The sequence below is a fragment of the Harpia harpyja genome, chromosome 10 (assembly GCF_026419915.1).
Source record: "Harpia harpyja isolate bHarHar1 chromosome 10, bHarHar1 primary haplotype, whole genome shotgun sequence".
In the NCBI taxonomy this organism is placed as follows: Eukaryota; Metazoa; Chordata; class Aves; order Accipitriformes; family Accipitridae; genus Harpia; species Harpia harpyja.
The window spans coordinates 22,742,065-22,762,608 of record NC_068949.1 but is presented as its reverse complement, the minus strand read 5'-3'; the positions used below and the strand labels follow the sequence as shown (position 1 = coordinate 22,762,608).

The 20,544-nt window shown below is 39.5% G+C and overlaps 1 protein-coding gene across 5 annotated transcripts in view; it reads right to left on the bottom strand.

Moving 5' to 3' along the window:
- Positions 1-20,544, bottom strand: part of NDST2 (N-deacetylase and N-sulfotransferase 2) — a 140,851-nt gene that overhangs the window by 93,080 nt on the left and 27,227 nt on the right. For 3 of the 5 annotated variants that reach the window (XM_052799538.1, XM_052799537.1, XM_052799546.1), the window contains exon 2: positions 16,799-16,886. The exons of 1 other annotated variant lie outside the window; for it this stretch is intronic. The gene's annotated coding sequence lies outside the window, so the exon portion shown is untranslated. Of the gene's footprint in view, positions 1-2,251; positions 2,387-16,798; positions 16,887-20,544 lie in introns of those variants that run through there. One more of the 5 variants, XM_052799541.1, reaches the window with a different exon arrangement.

Below are 20,544 nucleotides of genomic sequence, written 5' to 3'. Positions count from 1 at the left end.
TCACATTTCAACCTTGGGCCTGTCAAGATCCACAATTCCACATATTTGTTATTAAAAGGTACCCTACTCAGAAAGCTGTTTTGACTCTGCACTGATAATACCGCATGTAGGCAACCAGTGCATACGGGGACTGTTAGAATCCCACTAAACACAGACTGTCCTGCTAACTTCAGCATCGCAGCCAGGAAACCAGGCAAGTCAGACTGCAGCAAAGAAATTCCACTTCTCATGTGACGTGGCACTAAGATGAAGGCTAAAAGAAGTATATACGAGAGGAACAGGTTATGCCAGAGCATGCGTTGTATTCATTCATTCCTTACCTTTCCCTTTACATTGCAGAGGTTACATCACCCCTTGAAACAGAGTCATAAGCAGGATCAAGTCTCGTACATGAATCTTCCCTTCCCTGGGTGCTTTGGGGAAGCGGGAGCATGCACTCAAGTGAGCATTCATGCCTCAGCCAGCTTGAGGACAAGGCTCTGCACTGAAGCCCTTAAGACCTCCTCACGGCTGCTGATTTCATCCACGGAACTGAAAGAGCATCTCAGCAGGACACTGCCAGCCTCCTTTTCAGCTCCCTCTCGCTGACTGCCAGTCTCTGGCAAGTGAAATGTCAAGAACCAGGCAGGGGCGGTGTTTGGAGAAGGAGGGATAAGAGATTCTCACCATCCATCAACCTCAAAACCTATTCAGCCGACAACTTGAATGGAACTGGCATTTCATTCTCCATGGTAACAAGAGATGGAAGGAGGTTGGAAAAAGAGAGAGAGAGGACAGACCCGGGAAAATCTGATCTTGAAGAATCAGGGAAAGTTGTAAACTTTGCAACTTCTCTTTGCTGTGCAAGCTGCATGTAGAAGAGGGAAAAGCCCCTTCCTTGCCTGCACAGTCCCCGAGACAAGCTGTCGCATGGCCATGATGAGGTGTCCTTTATGTAGGGGGAGGAAATCCCTTATTCTGCACCAGTCCTCCCCGGAGAAAAGACAAATATCTTCTGAACACTGGGAATTAGGGAAAGCTGCAGATTATTGCCCCACAGAAACAGAACTGCCTGAAAGGGAAAAGATACTGTCGTTCCCTATACGGTACTTCATGCCTACAGATTGAAGCCACTGACGCCAACTCAGTCTGTGTGCCAGCACTGACCGCAAACTGGAGTGGAGAATTAGCATCACCCTCTTTGCCTGCTTTGCATCTTACATGGAAGTAAATGTTTGTTACTTCTGTTATGCTGAATCACTTAGATGCACAGAGAAACAGTGTATTTCTTCTACAAGGCACACCAAAATGAAGCATGGAAGCAGCTAGACTTAAAATTCCGGCAGCACCTTTGCCAAGCTCATGGGAGCTCTGGGTAAGTCAGTTCTTATTAACATTTCAGGCCTGGCCATCTTCTGAACTTTTTTTTCTGCTATTTTACATTCATAACTTACGCTGTCACAGCCAGAATGTGCACAACAGGGAAATTACATTTGGATTCATGCACGTTTGTGTTCCAAGCTGGCCCCATGCAGCTACTGAAAGAGTCTCTGGCTAAAGCACTTATGCAAGATAACCAAACAAAGGACTGAAAAGCTCTGCAAATCCTGGCTGCTGCCGCTGCCATCTTATTTCTTTCTCAATTCTTTACACAGATTCTTTCCTGAAGGACACATTTAAATCTCCCTCCCCCACCCAAACCCACCACCTCTCAATTCCGAGTTTGTTCTCACTTTTGTATTGCATATGGGACATGCTGTTGTGTGGTACTTTTTTTATAGCCTTATCTATACAGTGAGCTTTTTGTTAAAGGCGACCTGCAGAGTTGTTTTGAGTTCTCCCAGTAGTCCTCATGTATCAGCAAATATGTTTAAAAAATCATAGTTTTTTTAAAAACATCAATTTTTCTTCATTGTTCCTATTTGAATTTTGGACATTCAGCTTTCAGTTTCTTATGTTAAGTCTTTATTTACCATTCATGACATTGCAATCCATAAGGCATGTTAATACACACCCCTGTCCACTGAACTTCAGCCTTTATCCACCACCAACCATTTCAAGGCCATGTGAATACATTCTTGCTTTTGAAAAATACTTTCCTCCTCTGAGAAAATGTGTTTAATTTTCCCCTTTGTCTTCCAAGACTCTGAATCTTGGAAAAAGCAAAAGGGAACAATCCAATAGTCACTTCACTTCTGCCACCACTTTCTACTGTTCTCCAACTCATCTTCCCAAGACAGCCTTTTCCTTAGGTAAAGGGGGTCATATTTACCTTTTGAAATGTACTTCAGATGCACGGTTCAGAAGTATTTTCCTTCTTTCTTGAAGGATTTAACAAGGAAAAGATAAACGAGACTGTTCCATTCTCCCTCTCCCAGCCAAAGCCAACCAAACTGGGAGTGACACACATCAGCTAGAAGATGTCGGCCTCCTGCAAGTCTAAATAAGCAAATAAATGCTGTTAAATGCATCCGCACAATCAGATTAATTCAGTTCTTTCCATTTACTTTTGAAGATATTTCAGAATTCCAAGGAGATATTTCCATCCCTTTCAAAATATATTCTCCCCACATCTATTAAGATGAAGATATTTAACATAAAAAGCTTTTTATATTCCCTTCATAGAACAATCTCAGAGTACTTTGTTATTTTGCTTTGTTACGGGAGGACAAAAAGGAAAGAAGGTATTTTTGCCACTTGTCACAAAGCAGGATCATCTTCTCTGCACTTGCTGTTCACCGAGTTTCACCTTGATCCTCTTGAAGGTTTGAAAGCATTGTTGTTTATCTGTAGCTCAGGGAAAGGATTTTCTTTCTCTCTGAAGTCGATTCTAACCGTACTTCAAAGGCTTGCTGTCTACTAACATCATCCGCTTGTCTTCCTGTGATCCAAAAACTATACCCATACAAATGGAAAGCTTCCCCAAATCTGTTCTAGCAGCACGCTTTAGGCAAGGGGGAAGACACTGACAAAGTTACCAATATTCAGAAATGTGCCAAAAAGCATTCCAAGAACAGAGAGCCGTACCAACCATACTGTCCTACTGTGTGTTTTCCTACAGCCACCAGAAAGGGCATGTGGATGTGTCTCACCAACAAGATACACATTTTGGAAACGACTCTACTATGAATTGGCTAAAGCCAGCATCTCAAAATGCACCCTACCGAGAGGTACTGAAGTGAGGAGAGAAGAATGACCACACAGAATCAAGGTCTTATCCAGCTTCCCAAAACAGAAGAATAAACAGTACAGCACAGCCAACATTCAAAGGACTGCACACCATGTGTGCCTGTCATGCAATAATAAAAGCTGGGATACAGTAATAGCTCCAGGCTGGCTGAGAACGAAGCCGACTTTGGTTCTGATCGAGTTTGGTGGTCTCCACACAGGTCTCACGTTACAAAAGCTATCATCTCAACTGGCAACAATTTTACAGAGAAGTGAACCAGTGGTGAACCTGAACCAGTGGTGAATGTCACTAGTAGAACAGCATTGGCAATGTCATGTCCTAGCATCCTGTATTGCACCTGCTCGAGGAACAGATTTTCTGCTGCCACAGCTGTGAACCCAGAACTAAATTCAACATTTTCAAGTAGATGCCTGCTCTGAAAACCTTGTCATGCCTACCAAGAAAATTAACAAGTGAAGCGACTACGCTGTAACAGTGCTATGATTTAGCAGTAGAATGCCTTACTACAGCTATTCCCTGAAGTACCACATTAAAATAGGGAAATGAGCAATCCTTTTCTACATTAAAAAAGAAAATAAATACAATAAAACTTAGCAAATATGTCAAGTTTTGAGTTAAGTATCCATCCACTGACCAACACAGCTGAGACTGAGCCAGAATTTAGAGTGTCCAAGAGAAGATGTCTTGAAAGGTGTTTTAATACAACAGAGAGATACTGAAGCCTCAGACTGACTCGCCTGACACGTGGAAACGGTGGAGACCAAATACTCTCCTGTTCCTGCTCACAACCTTGAGGGAAGCTTAGTCAATCAGACAGTCCATATCCACAGGTACTCAGAGAGACTGATACTATGCCATAAATTAACACAACAGCAAAAACCCCTGGCTAAAAGCCAGAACAGTGGAGGGACTGGCAGGGCAGCCACGAGTCACTGTTCACCAAGATGCTTTTCTGGTCCTCAATGCCCTCTTATTTCATGTAAACCAGAACCCTTCAGCCCCAGAATAATGACACCAGAGAAGTGGGCATTTATCAAGTTGACAGGGCAAAAGACTCAAGTCCAGCAATCTCCACCCAGGCCAACATCTACCCCACTGAACATCATGGGCAAAAAAAGGCAACATCTCAGGCTTCTACATGTCTGAAGCTACAATTCTGGTTTGGTTTTTTTTTTTTTAAGGAATTTTTACTTCTGAGATTAAACAACACAACTTATCATCACCATCTGAGGAATAAACACCTGTTTTGATTTCAGGTCAGAAAACACTCACCATCACAGAAATAATTTATGCAGTTTTTAGGTTAACAGCTTTGCAGATCCTGTCAATATCAAAAGTTCATCTGCTGTGGGAAAGGAATATTTATTTTTTGGTTTGACATTCCCAATTTCATCCCAGCTTAACAAAAGAATTTCTAATCAACATGGCAAAAGAACTACAAATTTACACTTAGGAGCATCATGGAATAAAACTCCTATTTTACCTGGCTGAAATGCAGAAGTGAGAAAAAGCAAGCAAAAGAGACAGATACTCAATGATAAAGATTCAGAGGACAAAACAGTAAAAATACTACACATGAATCTTTCAAAGCATACACTAAAATGGTTTCTGGGAATAAAAAAAGCCTAAAAAACATGATTAGAAAGCACACGAAATTCTTCCAAGAAGTCCAGACCTCAAAAAATTCTGAGGACAGCATTCTGGAAAGCCAAAGCATCTTGATGTAAATTGACAACCATGGCTGAAATACCTCTAAACTATTCTCAATACAAGTCATTTCAAGGTAGGAATGAATATGGACAGAGAGTACACAGACTGAGTCGACTTAAGACATAACACGTGTGTCATCAGTAAAAGAACACACCGTACCACTGATTTACCAGTCATTTCCCACTGCAGACACACGCCCCAAAAGGGGAGGGATGGACTTCTTGCATACAATTTTATGAAAACATATTTCTCTAATAAGCAAAATGATACTAACTCCATAGCTTCCTAACTTCAAGCGTGCCACAAAATTAATCAAAGAGAAGAGTTTAATAAAAACCTCTTCAAAAGAATCAGCATGATTTATACAGACCATCCTCATAAGGGTAAAGATCTTCAGAATGCCATAGCATTGAAATTTTAATATACTTTAGGTTAAATAATTTTTTTCTTTTTTTAATTAGTGTTTTAAAAATTTTTCCTAAAATAGGAACTCACATTCAACATCATCCATTAAACAATCTTTCCACTACTTCAGAAACAAAAAGATTAAATGCAAAATCCTTTGCATCATAAGAGTTTCATGTTTCATAACAGACAGAGAGCAAATGAATACAAGAGTCCTAACAATTTGTTTGGCTAATACTATCTAAAACAACACAAAGTCACCTCAATCTGTTATCCAAGAACTTGCAATAGCACTACACATTAATGACACGTGGAGAGGTGAAAGCTATCAACCAGTGAAGGAAGAGCTTTTAGAAGAGCATTAGAGGCATATATGTTTTGAACTCCGAAATGCTGTATCTGCAGTAAAGGTTTTCAGTATTTCACATGCAAATGTTTTCATGCAAATAAATATGCGTTCCTCTAAACTGACAAAGTTTACAAGGGCACAATTAGCTGTTTTCATTGAGTATAAATTAGACAGCTGCCTGTAATTGGAACCAGGAGCAAAAGACATGTAAGAAATGCTTTATTCTTTGCAGGTGTTTTTCTGAGATTTAAGGGAAAGTTCTGCTTCAAGAAATGAACATAACACTACCCAAATCTACATGGTCTACAGCTTTAATGGGTAAATTTACATGTGAATAGTTGTTTTCTCTTTTTTTTCGTTCCCAATTTCCTCTTGGATTTTACCTATTTCATATAAGATTAAAACAGCTACAAAGATTCTGCAAGCCAAATTAAGCACACCGTGATACCTCTGCAAATAAAGCTAATCTTTTAACAAGCAGCAAGGGGGGTCAATGCAAATGAATCAGCACTAACTGCTATCACTAACAGTGCAAAAAAGAAAACCACCGCCCTTTCGTTCTAAGGGGGATCAGAAATGGATGCAAATTGTGAGTTTTACAAATGAAGAAATTAGATACAAGGTTCATATGACAGTGGCATGTCTAAATGTCTATTTCTGTCTACATTTCATAATGTTACTGAAATACAAGTGATGTCCAACATATGCTTGGGACACAGGACACTACTTAAGGCACAGCACTAAGCTATGCCTTAAAGGTCCATCAGTGTAAATAATGCAAAAACAATGGGTTTGGGGATTTTTTGGGGGGGGTGAGGAGGAATGGAGGGAACACATCCTAATGAATCTTCTTATTTTCCCACTAAGTCAGCATCTCAACAGCTTAACTATCTATAAACAAACCTGTCCCTTAAGAAGAAACTAATTTCATTTAATTCTGTATCATTCTGCAAATAAGAGGACAGTATTTAGAACAGATGGCACAATTTACTTCAGCCCTTCTGCTACAACTAACTGCTCCCAAAATTTCTAAAGCACTTTCCAGTTTTACACACAATGACTCCAGCTGGTACAAAACAGAGAAACTTCCCCTTCAGTGGGGTGAAGGGAAAACCAGAATCAAAACACTTTTCAACATGCCAGCTGACCAAAATGTTGCAAATAAATATAAAGAACCATAAATTACATATTTTTATGCATCCCCAGTCCTAAGATACCAAAATAATGGAAGAACCAGCTGAGGTACCAATGCAGATGTGACCTAAGAGGCCTCAGGCACAGAAAAATAAGTAACTTCTCCAACTTTCAAGGCAACAGAAGTTCCCAGCTGCCGGCTTCTCTTCCCCAGTGTACTAAGATGTAACACGAATTCAGTTTACAGTATGATGCCATATTTTGGCTGGAAGGCATAAGAGATCTGAATTTAACAATGTGTTAAATTGGAGTGTAGCACCTGTGTCTTACTACCAGCCTGCTTGATTTCCCCAGGGCGGGAGATGTGCCTGCCACCTGTGGAGATGGGCAGTTCAGGCTGACCTACTCTTCCTAGGCAGAACTACCTGGGCGCAAGGTCCCAAACCTGACCGCAGATCCTAGGCACTGTGATAGTGGTGGGGAGGGGAAGCACACTCTGAATGCTATCAAACACTTCAGAGAAAAGGGTTAGTCTCCATAAGAAAATATTTAATATCGTTTACAAGCACCTCTCACATTATCTCCTCCCACTTGTCTGTGCTGATATAAGAAAGGTGGGCATACATTATAATTCAGGCAACTGCTTCAAGTGACCACACTGCAGACAGAAGCATCAACACCTACTACAAAAGGACACGTTAGGGAGGCCTGTCTCTCCAACCCTCTCTGCTGTGACACGGACTCAAACACCTGCATTCTCTCAAGGTATCTTACTGACAAACACAGGTACTATGATGTGTAATGAAAGGGGATAAAGCCTTGCTTCCCAGAAAATAAAATCAGACAGCTGATTTTACCAGAGGAATAAAAGGAGGTTGAAGCTTTCACTAATGGCTTTTTAAGTGTCTGATTTCTAATCTAAAAAGCTTCCTGCACTTAGGTTATGAATTTGGAAGGGAAAAATTATGAAACAAAAGTACGCCACACGTTGTCTCACAGGCATGTTAACTTCTACCTCTTCTGTGAAAATAATTTTACACTGCAGTTTTCTGCATTTTGAAATTTCATCATCTTTTGGAGCTGCAAGAAAAGAGACAAGTTGCTGAAAACATCTCATATTTTCTAGGCTGGCCTTGTGTTCACTGCTTCCCCACACAAACAAATGCCAAAATATGAGACCAATCCTTCTGTCCTGCTGCCTTTTCTCTCTGACCTCCAAGTAAGTACTCCTAAATATTCTGCGACTGCTTGGAAAAAATCTACTATATTCCCACCCCCTCAAACCATTCCTCTATAAAACAGTTAATCTTGAAAATACAATGCTGTCACCTTCCTTTTGCAGGTTTCTGCCATTGCTGTCACTATGGAAACAATCAGAACATCGAATATGTCAGTAAGCATGATTTATAAAACATGAAAGCGCCAAAGGTAAAGACTCTACATAAAAAACAATCAAGACAAAATTAGCTTGTTAGCATGGAAACATTGGCTTTAAAGGATTTTCAAGTTCATATGAATTTCTAGGGCAATGCTGCAGTGAGCTATGGCCATGGAGAGAGCTGCCAGTGCAGCATCATGCATGAAGTCACACAGCCAAAGGCTGCAAATATCCGCCAGGACAAAGTGTTGTAATCATCCCTTTTCCATCCATTTAAAACACAAAAATCAGACAGTAAAGAAACATCAGTATATCCCCAAAACATTACACCAATATAAGAAATATTATAAGACATACAGACATTTGTTTCTTTGAGATTTAGAAATAAATTAAGAAAGGCCCTTGCAGCTCGCATTGCGTGTATCTCAATAGCGCATTCAGTCATCTTCCCCTCTGTTCATCTTCTTCATTCACATCTGCATCAGAAGCAAAGTCAAAGCCAATTATTCTTAGCTTCCCAAACAAACAAAGATTTAAAGCAATTCTTAGAGAAACATCAGCTATAGAGCTTGGCTGGACAGCTATTCTGTTGTGTTGTGGCTTCAGCAATGCAAAAGCAGAGTGCTTATTATCGCTCTAAGACGGGGGTTCATCCAAGCCCTGTATGTGCAGAAGCAGCAGTTTTCCCCTGCTCCCGAAGCTCGCCACATACTTCACTTTGACATGTTGACTCAATTATAGCACACGGGAGCCTCCAGGGAACAAACACAGCATTTTGAGACAACTCCCTCTCCACCACACACACATTCTCTCTGTGCTTTTTTAGAAGCTCATTTCAGGGAACGTTTTGCCTTTCATCATCCCATTGTTCTCTCTTTCTCTCAGCTCACTACATTACTGTGATGTACCTACCCCCTTTGTGTTGCTGCTTTTCCTCACCTGTACTGACTTAGAAAGTAAGCCACTATTCTACCTCAAATTCAGCTACTGAAGTTACAAAACAGACAGCAAAAGCAAGAGGGACCTCTTCTTATACCAAGACAGAACATTTCAGCTCAAGAAAAAATAGCAAAAAAACAGCTCGAACACAAATGAGACCCACAGAGCACTAGCAGAAGAGAGGAACAGACATGCAGCTGCGAAGCACTTCTAAAGCATCGTGGAGCTGAAAGAATAAACGTACACTTTTCTTAATAATTACATGGCAAATGGTAAGCTCCAGGTGCCACTTCAGGTAGGGGAGACAGTTTGCTAACTAGTCAGTGCTGGAGAAGTGACCCTGCAGACTGCTTGCCGCCTTTAGGACTTGGCTGAAGGACTTCTGCACACCTGCTGCCTTCGATGCTATGCGCACATACAGCAAATTCCCTTACATTCAGATTCTCCCAAGTGGCTCAGTAAAAGAAATAGTCTACAGTATTCTTGACTTAAAAACAATTTCTTTGACTGGATATCTTAATGATAGGTGGAAATTTACCAGATTATTCACTTTTTGCCATGGGACTGGCCACTTTGGCAGCAGTTCAGATACTCTAAGATGGAGATAACTCCCTTCCTCACTTGAAACATACGCTTTTGATTCCTGATTTCCGAAATATGAGATTACATGCTTTGTCTGAGGTTCCCTCTATTAGACTGCAGGAGTCAGCTGGGATGAATCCAGACAGGAGCTGTAAGGCGAGAATGACTGAAGGATTTGGAATCCTGCACTATCAGCAGGGTAAGGAAGAACAAAAGAAATTATAAATTACAGAACTGAGAGGAAAGGTAGAACACAGGACAAGTAAGCTGAATTAGTAAGTCTTCTGTGGGAGCTCCCCTTCCACAAAAAAGATCTTCTAGAAACAGAGAGTGAATTTTGATGGACTGTTCCCTGGTAGTTAATGATGACATCAGTTCACAGTATCAGGAAACTGTATGATAGTACAAAAGACAATTCAGAGCTGGAGATTATCTTGCTCAGATACTGGACAATTTGAAATAAGCCATTCCACCCCTTTTGAAAAGTTTCAAGAAATCCTAAATTAAAATATCTTCATGGAAATAATCAGTCTTTAGAAATTGACTCACACATTGTGTCGTGTGAGTTTATATCCTCTTCTATCTGGCTCTTTTTTTTTTTTGTTCCTTCTTTTCCATCAGTCATGCATGCTAAGTCCCACTGATTCCCATTTACACCTCAGAACTAATAACAAGCATGGCCATGAATTCCATGGACAAATTTGGGCATAATAAAAAGTACCCCCTGTTAGCAGTTTAGGTTTGCTTCTGCTCAGCTCTTCTGAATAACTCTTTTTTTCTTGCATAGATAAAGAAATGTAAACAAGGAGGTTTTAGATTACCTGAGCTAAAGTATTCACTACTTTCAAAATATATTACTTCAGGTTTGTCATGTCTTCAAAAAAGTTCCAAATTTTTTAACTTAGAATATTATCTATATGGTACCGTGCTACTTCTCATTTGTGTATGTATCTCTCTACCCCTCTGTTTCTGTTGTATCCTTTCCTGCCCTTTAAAGGGATTACGAAACACCACACTTTGAAGTCCAGGTAACAATATGGTACCTACACAGTATTTTCAGTATTATCATCTATTGTGCATTTCAAGAGACTATAGTACAATTCTGAGACCATAATTAGGCTACTCTAATCAAGCTGATGCTAATCACAGTCTGACCTCTAGTAAAGATGGCTCTTAGGACTCTGAACAACCACCACAGTGCCACAACATCAAGCTGAGAAAAATCTAGGTGATACACATTACAAATTTTCACATTTACTGTATGACTTCTGCTGGATTAATTATGCCACCGAGATCAATAGGGGAGATCATTAGCAAAACTTCTTGACGTACACGGAGGGAGCTTTTATTCCTTGGACATTTGGAAAGGAAGCTAAAGGAACAGCAAACTCAGGTTAACTTACTTCTGAATAAGAAGTCCACACCATGATTGAAGCTACTTGAGTTTACTACATACTGACTTCCTATCTTTAAAAAGTTAATTTCACCTTTTCTCAATGCATTCATGCAAGCAAGTCTTCACCAGTCAACATGGTGAAACTCTCCCACCCTCCACATGCCTTCAGCAAACAAAGTGCAAGGTAGAACTGTTTCAAGTGAAAACATTTTCTTGTGATGGTGGATGTATCAAAAATGAAAATTGATTTTACCAGACACTGAAATGAGTACTTTGTCTCAATGGAGAAAAGGTCCCTGAAAGGGTCATTATGTTACTATAAATATCATCCCCTACAGCCCTGAGATTGATTACTTTCAACCCCATTACTTGGATGTAACTTCCAATAATCCTTTTAGCAGGAAGGATCTTAGAAAAGATGGAATACTAAAATTCTCCAATTTATGGAAGGAAGATGTGGGCAACTGGGGACAAGGTTATCAGCTATCTCAGCAGAAATACTCAGTGCAGGGAAGAAGTCGTCCCTGAAGCCTGATGCATCCTGTGCATAAGTAGTCAGAAATACTGCTTTCTTAGGGTGACTAGAAGTATAGCCACAGTTAATCATCTAACACAATATTTGCACATTTAACCAAACATATTTCAAATCACTCAAGTTGGCCAACAGGTATTAAAGGCTGAAGAAACCAAGCATATCTGGATCTTTATAAGATAAGAGATTGATATCAGAGAACTGAGAAGCTTCATGAACAGTTATCAATGTGGCAAACTAGTACTAGTGTGGAAAAAGAGGAGTTTCATTATCTGTGATTTCACTGAAGAAGACAGAAAATTTTTATGGGTCTTCCTTATAAAAGGGCATACAAAGGAAGCAAGTACAGAACTGAAGAAGGTAAGCAACCCTGTTTAATGGAAAAATGTACCTGGAGTCTGAAACACATACACATTAATCTTCTCAGGCTGTTCTTGCTTAGTATATCCAGAAAATAAAACTGTGTCCATTACCTCTTCCATCTTTGCTTATCTGATTAGTGAACTAAATATCGTCTTCTTACTCTGGGTTCTTCCAAGTTTCATTTTAATAGATTAACAACAATGGAAAAGCCGCAACATTGAATAGCGCACACTTGCTATTTTCTTTGCCTTTCATATATTTTCAAACAGCACTCCGAACTAGAAGATACATTTCACACACAAATGCAAGGTTCACAGGTACAAACCACAAACAGAAAGGAGGGAACATGGCACTGCATGCAGTGTAATTGAGCCACAGATGTGGGCTGGTCAGTACTGACTATACCTGCAGCAGACTGAACTTGCTCCAAATATCCTGATACTCTAAAACAGAGCACCAACAAGGCAAATAAGCTTCAGAAGATTTATACATTTTGGAAAATGACAGCAATTCTCAGTCACATAACAGTCGTCTTCAAAGAAAATAAATGAAATCCAAAGCATCCTACTGATTCTGTGCTGTTCAGCAGCCAGCACTTAAGACCACCTACGCCCTAATGCAGCTCTATCAGAGTGCAGCAGGCTGTCCAGAGGAATCACACACTACCAGAACAACAGTCAAAATCAACATGTAACCCCAGGTCCCCATTCTACATGGTATACCCCAGCTATTTCAAATATCCCTTCACATTAACATAAGGGGCAAGGACAACCTGTTTGGTAAAAATGAACAAGTAGCAGAAAAGACAGGATAAAATGTAATTTATTGCTCAGTAAATACATTAATTCTATTAATGAATTGCATTGATGAGATTTGTGCCCCTCTTCTTTGGCATAAACAAAGTAGTTACCCTGCTGAGAGAACAGAACATCTAAATCCAAATGAAGTTTGCCATCCATGTAGAGAAAGAGTAAGATGACAATCATGTGACACATTTATCACATTTTTAATGCAGTTCTAGAAACTGGAGATGTTCAGCAACAAGCACAGCATAAGAAGTTAGAACAAAGTGAAACACCTGAAAGCATGACTGTTGGCAAGGTGCTCTCCCCAGGAAGGACTGAGGAAGGACGGCCCTTCTCGGCAATTTTTCAGACCCAACACACATTCAAAGCTTCTACTTTGTGCAATCTCTCCTGCTCTTCCTAGTTCATGGGAAATTCCATCTCTGCCAGACAATTCAAGGGAAACTGAACTGCAAATTCCATAAACTTGAACTCTGAGACAGCAACTCGGCTACTGTGAGTCACTGACATCTGGGAAAAATCCTGCCAGCTTGGGAGGGACACCAAATTCAATGCAATATCCCCCCCCGTACACTCTAGTCCACAAAAACCAGCACATCTGAAAGGAATCACAAGGATGCTACTGCTTACTGGAGAGGGAGATGTCAGTCTGCTTGAAAAAAATCCCTCAGCAGGAAGGGCAGTTGCTGATAATACAGCCCCACATGCCCAGAGCGCCTCAGCAGAAGAGCACTTCATGTTCAAATCCAGTATTTCTAACACAGAGGTCCGAAACTGCCCTGCACCCGAATTTCTGGTTTGAGTGAGGATCTCAAAAGGGGGCTTAGAAGGTTTTCCTGCAGTAAGCTTACATACTTAATTACCTCCAAACCATCAGTTCTTTGGGTATGGAAAATGAAGAGTAGCATGCAGTATGTTAACATAAGGACTCCAAAGATCCCTCTACAGATTTCACATGTATCAAAGACGGTGTTCAAGTCTTCCTCCATCACGAATCAGAGCACAAAGAAACGGATACCACAGAATATCAGGGGTGAGCAATCAGCTTCTTTCGATACCTAAAATTACACTGCTAAATCCAACAATATTCCAAATGAAGAAATATTTTGTATCTTTGGTCTCATCAGGCTGTCTGATTAACAAATCTGACTTGTGCATTATATATTGCTTTTGTTAGCTGCATGAAGTTACTGCATGTCTACAGCTCAGACAATTAGATATGACAGAAGGTGTACAGTAACTCATTTAAACGGGTAAGAGAAATGACAAGAGGAAAGAAGCAACTTGATTCAGATCCCTAAAACTCCATCTTTTATAAAAGTATCACTTTTGGAAATAAAGTTAAGGAAGTTAGTTTGTTTGAGGGATTTGTTGGGGTTGTTTTTTTTTTTCTTTTTAAGGAATCCATGCCTTCTAGAGGACAACCACAAAACCAGAAGTATACTCAGTAACTGCCCTAACACTTTTCAACACATAATCTTTGCTTGCTTTTAAGGCCTTGTCTATAACAGCAAGTTTTAGAGAAAAAAAACAAAATGCTATTTCCAACTCAGTTGTACCACTGAGTGTCACACGATTTAGCTGGTAATGGTAAAAAGACCAAAGATGCTTAGCCTCAAGAGTACCTTGGTAATTGCTGAATTAAACCTTACTGGAAATTATTATTCTCTACAACTCCCCAGGTACAGAGAATTATTCTTTATGATTATTTAATAAAATTACAACCTTATAACTGTAACTTCTTCCAGGCCAGATCCTTACATCTACCTGCCACCTCTTGCTATTAAGCTTGTTCCTTGCTTGCTTGCAAATCGTTCTGCATATTGTATTCCTCATGATTGCTCCTCACCACTTCCTGACAGAAGAAACATGCAAAACACAACTGGTAACTCCAATTCATACTGTTGTGCCAAATGTCAGTCAGGGACACACTTCTGACACACAGAACTAGTTTTTGAGCTGTATGCAGGAGACTACTTATTTTGGTGTCCTTCTTTTAAGAGACTGTAAGTGTCCTTAGTCAGAAAAGTTTTTTTCATAGATGTCATAGAGCAAGAGAATCACAGAGCAAGATCTTGCTCTACCAGGCATATTTATCTATACACAAAACCATGAAAGAATCTTGCTTTGCCTTTCATGATTTCAAAGACATACCCTGAAATTTAGTAGACAGCTTTGAAATGACCAAAGCCCAAAAATAACCCAAAACCCAAACAAACACAAAACCAAAACAAATGAAAAAAGGAAATAAAAAAGTATAACACCTTTTGGACGCTAAACTCCATGAAATATTCCTTTAAGGTTGGAAACACAACTGTGATACAATAGTGGCATGTTAATATGGACTTCTGACATCAACAGACAAATCTTCTAAGACAAGACAAAGAGGCTCCACATGAGACCAATAGCAGTATCATGAAAACACCGATTTTTAAAACAAGTGGATTCAAAAAACCAATCCAAGTTGCAGTTACAGAACAGGAGCTCTTCCAACCTCTTTCCTTTTAACAAATACTCATTTCTCTCCTAAGAAGTGTTTAGCAGCTTCTTACAAGACAAGGCAGTACTTAAATAATGATTTTTAGGTAATTAATAAATATTTTATTACATATATATAAAATAATCATATTTCTCTTAATATGATACAGTGATATCCCTATTAAAAACTTTACTACAGGAAAAATTAAGCAAACAATAACATTAACTGTCAAAATTTAAATCTATGTATCTCAGCATGTTGAAGTGTTATCAAGTATAGAAGTCCAGCTTTCTAATGAAATATACAATATTTGCTTATAATCTTGAACATTCCAAGATATTTTTCTTCATGAAGTCAAGATATTTACTTTACATACTTTACTGTATATAAAAAGCCTTTTTCGGCTACAAGTTGGAAGTTTCTAGAATGTTCTACCCAGACTCTCTTTAGTTCCTAAAATATTAAGCTAATAACTCTAATGCAGAGTGGTTTTACAGGCAGAGGTAGATAACACTAGTATTTGTAAATACAGAATATATATAAGGAAAACTGCCTGCACAAGACCAATACACACATAACCTCTGACAGCATAAAGTTTTACAGATGCTCCTGAAGAACTATCTTCAAACCTTATGCATGACATCCCCATTTCTGATGGTTAATGCAGTCTCATGGAAAACAGAGCAATATAAACTTTACAGTATCACATATTTACTTTCATCTACCCTTCCTTAAAGTACTAATACTCTCCTATAAACAAAGGTTTGTTTGCGCGCAGATAAAACACATTATTTCTCAACCATAAAGCACTCTAGATGTTTCTAAATGTTCCCTTCTGTGCTAATCCTCTGTTGTTTTACTCTATTCACTGCCAATTGGAAATACTTGTAAAATGACACCCTCTCCCCTACACTGCACCTTTGCATGCCTGGCACGCTCAGCATTTCATTTCACTCGCTGAAAGGAAAGGTTTCAAGAAATTCCTGCTAAGTACTCACAGCAGAGCAATACCATTAAACTTATCCCCCATCTCATAAGTAGCCTTCTCGATTTGATAAAAGCCTGTTTTCTTTTTCTTTCAGTTAATGCTCAGGTACCTCAGCTACTTTCAGAAAACAGCTGATGTGAAGACATTAGATTTGATGAAGAATTCACAGAACTATGTAGGAAATGGGTAGTCAAGCACACCTCTCAGCCATCCCTTCCCATGCTGGTCATAGGGTAGGAATTGTATTTTTATTACTGTTTATTTTCAGGGTCTCAGAGACTTCTCTAGCTCTAAATTAAGATCTGTTCAAGAGATGAAACATACCTACCTTTCAGCTTCTCTGGTCTGCAGTGCTGCAGAATGCCACACAATTTACAGTAAACCAGAATTTAACAGTGCTTTGAGGGCTGATGCTCACAATTTTATGAGCTGGTAGGTTAGATTTTCTCCGTTGCAAACCTAGATACGGTTTAAGCCGACAGGTTTGGTGAGTCTAAATTTATCAGTTCCTCTCAACATAAATCTGCATGTAAATCTGTGTCAAAGAGGATGGAAGTTAAATACTCACCTTTTCAGCAGCACCTTTGTTCAGAAGCCAGCACACAGAGCGAAAGCCAACAAGCCAACAATGCCTGGCTCACAAGTACACCCTCCAGCTGTGGGGGAGGCAGAAGAGTAAAATGGGTCTGGATTAGAGATACACAGGAAAGAAAGATCAAAGAGTACTTTATTTTATACATGTATGAAGATCATCGCACACGGGCTGAGCAAACAACCATTTTGTTCCAAACATGAATTATTCAACAAGACAGTGCACACACTATTGTGCCTCATTAAAAACATGGCAAGTGAAAGTGAAGACAATATTTCTTAATCACTGAAACTGATCCCCAATTATATAAAAGGAAAAGCAGGAAGGGGAAGAATATGCTAAGAACCTCCTGGCTTGTTTTAAGTGCTGACGGTCCACCAGTTGGAAAGTTCCAACTTCCACGACTATAAGCATCACGGCACCGAGAACTTGGCTTTGAATTTCACATGAAGACCTTTCTTCATAATGAAACATTTAAAACACACCCTCAGATGGAGTCCTCAACACTGGAGTTTAAACAGCAGCTTAGATCCTTGTACAGATTGCATGTAGAGACCATGTACAGAAATGCAATGTAACATCATAAATTCGCTTTCTCTTAGTGCTGTTTGAAAACTAAGGTTTAGAGTTTTGTGCTTTACAAAGGAACGCTCCAAAACTGATACACTTTCCAAATTTTTTAAATAATCTCCTCAAATTTATCCCAGGGCTGCCTTCCAGCCAACAGGAGTCAGCCAGCAAATGCTGAGCATAGCCATGTCTTTGTGACTGGGGCAGCAGCTCAATGCGACTCCTCCTCGCTGCCTTCCTTCGCCACACCAGAGCCTAGCAGGCACCTGGCGTCTACCCAGACAAGAAGCCACCAAGAGTAGTAGTGAACCTGAACACCTTTTACTATTTAGCCTATCGCCAAGCCAAATGGAGCAGCTTAAGGCTGCTCTCCATCCTCTCAGATGCAGTCAAACTGACTTTCTGGCTGCAATTTAAGATGCGCCTTGTTTCATTATGGAAAAATTCTCTGCTGCCTTCCTCTAAGCTAAAAAGGGTTTTGCTCCTGTTCTTACCATCCCATCAACCACAGGTTGGCCGCATGTAACACAAACAGTAACTCACAGGCTGGGAGCTCCCTTACCTAGATGCAAACAGGAACAAAACAGTGCAACTAGACCTCTATATGTGGTATTAGCTTGCTCCCATTTATTTGCAGCTACAGCTTTTAGGCAGAATGTAGACAGACAATGTTCTTGAAAGTCATTCCCAAAGCTTACTCGCCTTTCTTTTCCCCTTATATCTTTTTACATTGTTTGCCCAACTGTTCCTTTTTTAAACATCTTTCTAAAGAAAGACAGCATCTAAGATTGGTATGCAATAATGTAGATTTGAACCAGCAGTAAGCATTAGGGAGGCAAAATTAAAGAGTTAAGAGAGGCTGCCAACTTGCCTTAATACCTCAAAAGCAAACATAAATTAAATGGGTAAAAGAGACTTACTAAATTATTCAATCTATTTTCATCAGAAAGCTGACTCTTTGATGTTAGATTATTTCCTGAATCCTTCTACCAGTCTTATATATATTTGTTCTTCCAACCTTTCCTTTGGGCAGACTATTCCATACTTTATTTCATAATCTCATTCCCTTGTTTCTAGTTATGCCCCTTCTCACCCTACTAAATTAATTACTTTCTATCTTTCAAGTATGTGCCTCTCAAATATTTGTAGACTCTTATCACACCTCCCAGCTGCACCTCTAGTTATCACATAGCCAAGGTAGGCATGTTTGCCCATCGGTCCCTTGGTCTGTACTCATTTGTCATTCATCCCTCAACTCTCTTCAGTTGGTTTACATCTGTCTAGAAAGAAGATGTTTGGGCCTGCACGCTTGGCAAGTTAACTCTCATAGTTGTTCAAGAAGGAGCTTCTCTTTAATTTGTGTAACCCTAAACCATATTACTTTGTATTTTGCTGCCATGACACATCTGCAAACTGATTTATCTACTGCGCTGCTGCTCACCCCAAAGGCTTCTGGTGCTTGGAAAAACACTAGTGCTTTTCCAGTTTCACTCTTGCCCTGGCACACACATAAACACATTTCAGGTTAAACTTTTTTTGACTGCATTCTCTCCAGTGCCTCCCCACAAATGGGAAACACCTAATTTTGATACTCTCTCATTATTTCTAGTACCCCTAGTTCTTCTCTGTTAGTGTCTTCATCTACATCTGATTCACATCCAACATTTAGCATCTCAGAAGTTTAAAAAAACCCCAACCCTGTAATAAAGGTGTTAAAAACATACATTTCTCAGTAAGATACAATGAGACAAGGTCTCCACATGACTAAACATGACATTGTTCAGCACTACTGTGTTTACGTTTCTACGACTTTCTGTTGAGACTTTCCTACTCTCAGCCTAAATTACCTAATGCAAAAGGAAGAGATGAAAACAGACAATCCGACATATCTTAAGCCAGGTATGATACACAGTTAAGCCAACAGCACTATCAGAAGGTGGCAGCTATCTCCCCTTCTTCCCCTCCCCTTCCTATAAGCAGCTGCACATTGCTTTTGTCATGCTGACACTGCCCTGTGCTGGCATATGCTGTGGTGAGCCAGGTATTTTTCAATTTTAGATTTAGTGCATTGTGCATCTGCACAAATACTTGCAATGGCACTATGCACCAGATTTATGCAGGGACAGAAGAGTGGGACTGTGTGAGAACTTACACCACTGAAAAATGTCAATGGGATATTGGCCCTGTATTCCCATTTGTAAGCACAACCTTGGCATAGGAAAGTAAACCTGAAATCCTGTAAACTGGGAAGTCTGCAAAAACCCGACGACTTCTCAAGAACAGATGGAAGGAGAATCCTTCTGAGCATGTGAACTCCGAAGATTTCTGCATAGTTGAGGGGACAAGATGAATTAAACACAAGGTAGATCTGTTAAGGAGCTGAATTCTTTCAAGGATTAGAAAAAAAACCTGATGGAGCAAAGGAATACAAGAACACATTGTTTATTGGAACTTTCTCAAAAGATTTGGTCAAGTCCTTCACAAAGGGCCACTCAAGTCACTGTGCAAGGCAAGAAGAACAAAGTACTGTCACAAGCTGGAAACTGGCAAAAAGAAACAAAACCAGAATCACTGATCAGTTTTGAGCATGGACAAGGGTATTTGCCAAGCTCTCAAAGACTAGCATCTATTTTTTTTCAGTTTGTTATTACATAGTTGCAAAAGAAAGCAAAAACTGAAATAAAATTTCAACTGAATGCAACTTTCAGTAAGGTTAGTTGAATACACAGAATAATGTGCATTAGTTTAGGAAATCCTAACACAGAGAGCTGTTGGGCAGTTTGGGGCCACAGCAACAAAGAAAATGAGAAAGAAATAAAAAACAGAAAGAGAGAGGGAGGTCTTTAATTACGAGCTATAAATTACCTATAGTTACTCTGCAAGAATTTATGTTGTGTGTCAGTAAAAACAGTCATTTGACCAGCATGGTAAAAAAGTAAACAAGATATTTAGAAAAAATATTGACATTATATATATTAACATTCTTTAACATATATTTTCTTAACACATATCTTCACTTTTAATGTGTTTAAATCCACCTTGACTGAAACTGTATTTAGCAGAAAAAAAAATCCTCAGGAAAATACAATGAAAATTATCTCGGCAAAGAATATGCTTAAAACTGAAGGGAAACTATACAGAAACAATTTTGG